Consider the following 8,586-nt stretch of genomic DNA (forward strand, 5'->3'; position numbering starts at 1 on the left):
AGCGCCATCGCTTGGTGGTCAGCCTGAGGGTTTGTGTAGTTTCAGGGCGAGGGGTATTTCTGTTAGGGTCATCTCTTGCACCCATTCATTAGGGCCATCAGGTCCAATTTAATTTTCTGTCCTGTTTTTTTCCTCCCTCAGATAACATCTGACAGTTCAATTTGAATGCAAGAACTCTTTGCAGTCTTGCTTTCTCTTCCTTGAGAGTCTTCGCCACATGATCATGGGCACGTGTTGGACACGTAAACACCATTAGGGTGCTTGCTGCTAAAAGTCTCCTGTGAAAGGATAAGCTGGACATGGACCAGGACAGAACGCTAGGTATCCCGCCAGCCTCAAGCCAAAGTCCACCCAATGAGAGGAACACTGTAAAAACATTCACAGTCCCATCCCTGCAGCACATTCCCACCTAGGTTTTAGTTCTCAAGATGAGAAAGCAAGAATCTAGCTTGGAGCAAAAAGGGGAATTTTTCCAGACACTTTCTCTCCTCTCCCTCTGCTTTTCAAATGTAAGTAGGAAGTCTCCAGCAATTAAGTAGTTAAGTAGTCAGGAATTGAATGAGAGCCTCCAGGTCTCTCTAACTCCAAAGATAAGGGGCACTTCCTCCTCCCAGCTGGGGTGTTCTGTGCTCAGGTGTCTAGACGTGAGTGGAGGCTTTCACAGGAGTGTCTGGGATTATTTCCTAAAATGTGCAGGGGCCCCACAGGGAATTCCACTCACAAAAAAGTAAAGTTGGTGGTAACCAGGATTGACATACTTGGAAGCCTTTTTGCACAAGCAGCACATTTTCTCAATCCCTAGCATTTAGTCAGAAGAGGTTTTTATAAAAGGCGGAGTGGAGTTGAGAGAAAGCAGAGCCAGGAAATGAACACAACAGCACCTCAGCTGCACAGATGGGCTTGAGACTTTCTAGGGAGCAGAAGATGTACTCTCAATGCTTCAGCAGCTTAAGACTGCCAGATGCAAAGTTAAAGAGAAAAATTTAACTAACTTATTGCAGACAGTAAAGAAATACTGTCTGTAGTTTTCAGATAAAGGCTCTCTCTCTGGATTTGGAAGTATGGGAAAAGATCAGACAGAAACTGCAATGGCTTCAGGAAAATGGGACCTCTACAAGACATCAGAATATATTAACTTGGAGCCTAATTAGAACAGCTCTTGTCCCTATTCACACTAGAAATCTTTGTAATCAGGAAAGCTCAGACTCAAAGGGAGGGCCACATAGGGCGAATGCTGGCAGGAGTACTAGATCTAATCACAGGGAGCCACCACCACAGAGAAGGGTGGTTCCTCTCTTAGCTCTCCTACTGCCCTGCCTTGGGAGGAGGTGGTTGTAAGTTTCACCACCTCTGCCTCCTCCTCCAGCGGACTTTCCTCCAGCGTTTACTGAGACCACCACTACAATGCAGCAATGGCTTAAAGAGGCTGCCGAGACAGGAAATTGGAAAGCTTTGTCAGCTTTTCCAGTGGTCATTAAGCAACGTACACAGCCTGTCCATGAGCCGTTGCCTTTTACAATATATAAAGATTTAAAGAAGAGCACCGAAGACAATGGGCTTAAGTCACCCTAGACTTTGGGGCTTATCTCTGCCATTACTGATGGTTATTGAATGGCCCCCTGTGACTGGATTGCTCTGGCTAGGACTGTTCTGACCTCAGCTCAGTTTGCTGTGTGGAATTCAGAATACACTGACTGCTGCTGCCAACAGGCCATAGAAAACACCAGGAACGGCAGCCCAGTATGACTTAATATGCTGTTTGGGACTGGTGACTATGAACCTCCTGAAGAGCAGGCCAGAATGGATCCCCAGGTTTTTATCCAATGCTCCCAGGCAACTTCCCTTGCCCTAAAAATGGTTCTGGAAGCTAAAATTCAGGGCCAGCTGCTTCATTAACATTCAACAAGGAGCCACAGAAGGTTATTTAGATTTTGTTGACAGGTTACAGGAAGCAACACAGAAGCAGGTTGAAAATCTGGAAGCAGCTGAAACCCTTCTATTGCCGTTAGCCTATGAGAATGCGAATGATGATTGTAAAGTTGTTCTCAATCCTATAAAACTAACTGCTACCAATATCTGTCAGTTCATTAAGGCCTGCCAGAATGTAGGCTCAGAGCAGTATTGTGCCTCGCTATTGGCCACTGCCATAAAAGGAGAAATTAAGTGTTTTGGCTGTGGCAAGCCAGGTCATACTTGCAGGGACTGCAAAGCCTGGCCACAAGTTAATTCAGGGAAGCCACCTGATAAAGTTTGCCCACGTTGTCGTAAAGGCAGACACTGAGCTAACCAATGTAAATCTAGTTATGACGAGGATGGCAAACTACTTCCCCATCAGGGAAACAGGCAGAGGGGCGTGTACTCCAGTGCCTCCCCAACAGGAGTTCTCCAGACAACTGCAGTCAGTTGTTCTGGAATCAGGAACATGTAGAGCCACTGACCTCCGCACCTCCAGAAGGAGGAGCACAGGATTGGACTTGGTCACTACCCAGGAGCTCACCTTAAAGGAACAGGACAAAACCCTCCTGGTTCCTACAGGAGTGTGGGGGCCATTGCCCAAGGGCACAGTTGGATTGATTTTAGGAAGATCCAGCTTTACTGTCAAAGGAATCCTAGTCCAGCCTGGAGTAATTGATTCTGATTATCAGGGAAAAATTAAAATTATGATTACATCCTCTGGATATCATGTCACTCCTGCCCAGACTCATAGCCCAACTTCTTCATCTTCCCTGTACAGTTCCAAATACCCAAGATATTAAAAGAGGAGAGGAAGACTTCAGCAGCACTGATAACCAGTCAGTTTTCTGGACCGCTTCCATTAAATTAAATAAACCTCTTTTGGAAGTGACCATTAAAGACAGAACTTTCTATGGTCTGCTAGATATGGGTGCAGATGTCTCTATAATTTCTAGGCAATACTGGCCTCCAGACTGGCCACTAGCAGAGGCTGACATATCCATAACTGGCATAGGAGGCGACACTCAGCAACACAAGTGTCTGGTTCCTCAGGTGCTATGGCCCTGATGGACAGATAGGGCGAATCCAGCCTTATGTCCTTCCAGCCCCACTTAATATTTGGGGAAGAGACCTTCTTACCCAATGGGGAATGAAAATCATACTCCCGCCTTTTCACTAATGGCCACTGTTCAAATATGTTGTGATAGATTATATGGCACTGAGAGAAGTACAGCCATGCTGTATATACAATAAATTCAATTATACTGAATAAACAGCAAGTGAAGTTGTCCCACAAGAGTCCAGTCAGGTTCAGAACTAAAGCAACTCAGCCAGGAGCCTGGTAAATTCTTGAATAATTCAAGTCAAAATGAGTTTCAAACTGAATTAACTCATAATCAACAGGTTGGCTATCTTTTCCATTTTTGTTTATTTTTTAAGTATATTTTTTTGATTATGCTGTTACAGTTGGTCCAGTCTTTTTCCCTTTGACCCCCTCCACTCGATACCTCACTTCCCTCCAGCAATCCCTCCCACCTTAGTTCATGTCCATGAGTCTTGTGCATAATTTCTTTGGCTTCTCCCTTTCCTATACTATTCTTAACATCCTTCTATTTTTGTCCCTACCAATTAAGCTACTTGATCCCTGAACCATTTCCCCATTTCGCCCCCTCTGCCCTGCCAGCTGATAACCCTTCACATTATCTCCATACCTATGATCCTGTACCTGCTCTGGTTGGTTGCTTAGTTTGTTTTTGTTTTTATTTTTTAGATTCAGTTATTTTTAGTTGTGAGTTTGTTGTTATTTTAATGTTCATGGCTTTGATCTCCTTTTTCTTAAATAAGTCCCTTTAACATTTCATGTAATAATGACTTGGTGATGATGAACTCCTTCAGCTTTACCTTGTCTGGGAAGTATTTTATCTGCCCTTCTATTCTGAGTGATAGCTTTCCTGGATAGAGTAATCTAGGTTGTAGGTCCTTGCCTTTCATCACTTTGAATACTTCTTGCCAGCTCCTTCTTGCTTGCAAAGTTTCTTTTGAGAAATCAGCTGACAGTCTTAACGGAACTCCTTTCTAGGTAACTCTCAGCTTTTCTCTTGCTGCCTGTATGATTCTCTCTCTATCTTTAACCCTTAGCATTTTAATTATGTGTCTTGGTGTGGTCCTCTTTGGCTCCAACTTGTTTGGGACTCTCTGTGCTTCCTGGACTTGCATGTCTATTTCCTTTGCCAAATTAGGAATGTTTTCTTTCATTATTTTTTCAAATAGATTTCTAATTTCTTGCTCTTCCTGTTCTTCTGGGACCCCTATGATGTGAATGTTGGACTTCTTGAAGTTGTCCCACAGACTGCTTATATTACCTTCGTTTTTTTGGATTCTTTTTTCTTCTTGTTGTTCTGATTGGTTGTTTTTTGCTTCCTTATGTTCCAAATCATTGATTTGATTCTCGACTTCATCCACTCTCCTGTTGTTTCCTATAAATTGTTCTTTATTTCAATTAGTGAATCCTTTGTTCCTGACTGGATCTTTTTTATGCTGCTGAGGTCCTCACTAAGTTCCTTGAGCATCCTTATAACCAGTGTCTTGAACTCTGCATCTGATAGATTGCTTATCTCCATTTCGTTTAGCTCTTTTTCTGGAATTTTGATCTGTTCTTTCATTTGGACCACGTTTCTTTGTATCCTCATTTTGGCACCCTCCTTGTGTTTGTTTCTATGTACTAGGTAGAGCTGTTTTGACTCCATGTCCTGGTAGTGTGGCCTAATGTAGTAGGTGTCCTGCAGGGTACAGTGGTACAGCCTCCCCTATCACCAAAGCTGGGTATTTGAGGTGTGCCCTTCATGTAGTCTGAGCACTTCCTCCTCTTGTAGTTGAGCTTTGGTTGCTGTTGGCAGATCAATGGGAGAGATTTACCCATGCCAGTCAGCTGCAAGGAATGGCTGCAACCACTTAGCACCAACCTCTGCCCTCCATGGAGGATCAGCTGTGCAGGGGTGGTGATTCTCTAATGTGGTCTGTACCTGTCTACTAGGTGTGCTTGCCCTGGAGTTTCCGGGTTGGTACTGGCCAAGGTCAGCCCCCACCTGTGTTTTGCCCGGCACTGCCCTGCCTGAACTATAAAGCAATCTGAGAGGGTTGCTACTTTGGGCTCGGAGATTCCCAGACAATGCCACGCTATAAAACTAATCTGGCTGCTGCTAGTACCCAGCCTGGAGCTCACTGAGGCCAGCTGTTTCTTGTTTGATAGGATTTAAGAAATTGTAAAGCAGCTTGGGTGGGCCTAGGTCTCTGGGGATTCCAAGACAGGTTGAACAATGTTAGCCAGGTTGATGGAGTCTCAAATATAGTGCCAGCCTGCTGGTTCTGTGGCTCTGCAGTGGGAGGGCTCAGAAAATGGACAATGGCCTCTGCTCGCCCTCATGCCAAACACTTCAGCCTCTCCCAGTGTGCCTCTGGTGCCCTTCAAGTTGCCACCCTGGTGCTGCAGCTCAGGAGTGAATCTGAGTAGGTGAGTCTGTGTGTGGGTTCTTTAAGGGGAACTGCTTGGAGATCCAGCAGTTTCTTTAACTGACTCAATACCCTCTGTTTTTTAAAGCCAGAAGTTGCAGGGCCTTATCTTCCTGGCACTGGAACACTGACCTGTTGTGGGACTGGGACTCCTCATTCCTGAGATATCCTGCCCTAATTTTTATCCAGCACATGTGGACGTGGGACCAGACCCTTTTTGCATCTTCACCCCTCCTACCAGTCTTAAGGGATGTGGTTTCCTTAATTCTATAGTTGTTAAACTTCCATGCAACTCAATTTCTGTTGGTTCTGAGTGATGGTTGTTCTATATTTTAGTTGTAATTTTTATGTGGTTGTGTGAAGAGGCGAGCCATGTCTGCCTACACTGCCATCTTGTTTTCACCCACTGCCCTATTCTCTCTTCCACAATACTTTGAAGTTGCCATTTAAATGGGTTTGTTCTGTTGCAGATGGCTAAACACTGACTCTCCTCCTTAATGAGGCTATAGAGTGGATTCATATAATGGATAGCCTCCAATATCTCTTCCAATTCTAAAACTCGTTGAATTTAGAGGATGATTCTCGCAAAACATGGTCATAGCTGCTGCCTCAGATTCTCCTGTCACTCTAGCTGGGCAGAAAGAGCAGAAGAAGCCTGCTACTCACCAATAGTATAGAAATACCAGAATCAAACACTCTCTAGTTCAGTGAAGCTAAGTTGTTTACTATCCTCTATTACCCCAAATTCCTGTTCCCATATGAATTTTAAGCTGGAGTTGTACCAACTGTTAAATAAACTAAACCCAATCAAAGGCTAGTTGCAAAAAACCAAAAAAAGTAAAACAGAAAGACTGTCCTTCTTTTTTTGTGAAAAGAAACTCTTCTTTCTCTAATGCTCTGATCTATGATGAGAACAAACGAAGACAAAGGAGAAGGAAAGTACACTGGCCAGTATGCTGAAACTGACTGGTTGCATATCTGTGACCCAGAGAAGATAAAAAGAAGACTGAGGTAACTCATTACATCACAACTAAAACAAATAATGACGGCATTACATTCACACCCAGGGTCTTCTTCCAAGAAGTTCATGATTCACCTACACATCCTCAATTGTCACGCCACCCTCCATCAAGGTAAAGAATGGAGACAACAAGGAGGTGACTGGCTCTTTCTGTGAGAACTGTTTGTCACAGTCCATTATCAGCAAGTTAGTCCCTGGAAGTTGAGTTCAGGGCTTAGGGGCAGGGCTACTGGTTGGATTAGCAACTTGTCCACTATGCTGATTTTAGTATGTTGCTTCTCAATGTCCTCATACAGAATTCAGGACAAGTTATGCTGTAGCTTGTAGACACCAAGGAAGTCATGTGGATAACTTGCCACACATTTCTTTGGAGAAATAATGGAAAAATACTACTGACCACTCTCTCATTGTTAAAGGCAGTAAATGTTGCCAGATATTTTTTTACAGCATTACAAATTACACGGTGCAACTCAACATCTCTGAGAGCATCTTCCAATACCTTCCTGGCTTATTCTTGAAAATGTTGGATTTAGTCAGCTATCTCTGTCAGCTCGTTGGTGGTATTTTCTTGGACAGTTTCATTAGCCTTCAGCACTTATTCTGTGAGCACTACAAAGTCTAAGAGGCCCCCAGCCCAGCAGGTGTAGTAGAGGCTCACTAGGGCCAGGTCACAAGGGTCCAGGTGAGTTCTACCTGGTCTCTTCCCTGATCTGTCACTGACTAAACTTGGTTCTCAGGGACTCCTTCAGTCTCCCTGGGTGTTGCATCATCTCCATGATAGTACCTTATCCTCCCCATCACCAGCCTTACTCTGCCATCTTAAATGAAAGTCTTGTGATTTTTTTTTTATTTTGTTCATGTGGTATATCAAATCAATTTGCAGATGTAATACACTTGTATCACTCTAATGAATCCCACTTGATCATGATGTTTGATACATTACTGTGTTGTGATATTTAATTAGCTAATATTTGTTTAAGATTTTGCATCTATGTCCATCAAAGATTTTTTTGTAGTTTTTATGTTCTTGCCTGGTTTGGGTATTAGGGTGATTCTGGCCTCATAAAATAAATTAGGGTGTGTTTTCTTCTCTTCAAATTTTTGGATGAGGTTGAAAAAGATAGGTACTAAATCTTTTTTTAATGTTTGGTGGAATTCACCAGTGAAGTTATCTGGTCCTAGACTTTTGTTTTTTAGGGATGTTTTTGATTACTGTTTCAAGTTCTTTCCTAGAGATTGGTCTATTTATGTTTTCCAAATCTTCATGATTTAGTCTAGGAAGGTTGTATGCATGCAAGAATTTTTCCATTGCTTCTAGGTTATCCAATTTGGTGGTGTATAGCCTTTATAGTATTCCTGTATAACATATTGTATTTCTGAGTTGTCCTTTATTAATTTCTCTTTCATTACTGATTTTATTTATTTGAGTCTTTTATATTTTTTTTCTTTAGTGGGTATAGCTAGATGTTTGTCAATTTTATCTTTCAAAGATCCTCGTTTTACTAATTTTTATTCTAATGTCTTTCTGTTCTCTGTTTCAATTATTTCCACTCTTTTCTTTTTTTTATTATTTCCTTCTTTGTACTGACCCTGGGTTCCATTTTCTCTTATTATTATAGTTCATTTAAAAATAATGTTAGATGGTTTATTTGAGAATTTCCTTGTTTCTTGAAGTTGACTTTTAATGGTATAAACTTATATCTTAGTAACACATTTGCTGCATCCCAATTTTTTTTAAGATTTTATTTATTTATTTTTACAGAGGGGAAGGGAGGGAGAAAGAGAGCGAGAGAAACATCAATGTGTGGTTGCCTCTTGAGAGTCCCCTCCTGGGGACCTGGCCCATAACCCAGGCGTGTGCCCTGACTGAGAACCGAACCAGCGACCCATTGGTTTGCAGGCCAGTGCTCAATCCACTGAGCCACACCAGCCAAGGCCCAAAAATTTTGTTATGTCATATTTTCATTTATCTTTATGTATCTTTTGATATTTTATTTCTCCTTTTTTAAAAAAGATTTTATTTATTTATTTTTTTAGAGAGGGGAAGGGAGGGAGAAAGAGAGGGAGAGAAACATTAATGTGTGGTTGCATCTCATGTGCCC

General features: G+C 42.4%; 1 pseudogene; it reads right to left on the reverse strand.

Moving 5' to 3' along the window:
* Positions 1 to 6,663: 6,663 nt before the first annotated feature.
* LOC129064582 (uncharacterized protein C1orf50-like) lies at positions 6,664 to 7,282 on the reverse strand (annotated as a pseudogene).
* Between the last annotated feature and the right edge of the window lie 1,304 nt (positions 7,283 to 8,586).

The sequence above is a fragment of the Pteronotus mesoamericanus genome, unplaced genomic scaffold, assembly GCF_021234165.1.
Source record: "Pteronotus mesoamericanus isolate MK-2021 breed Mesoamerican mustached bat unplaced genomic scaffold, CSHL_Meso_final contig_166, whole genome shotgun sequence".
Taxonomy (NCBI): domain Eukaryota; kingdom Metazoa; phylum Chordata; class Mammalia; order Chiroptera; family Mormoopidae; genus Pteronotus; species Pteronotus mesoamericanus.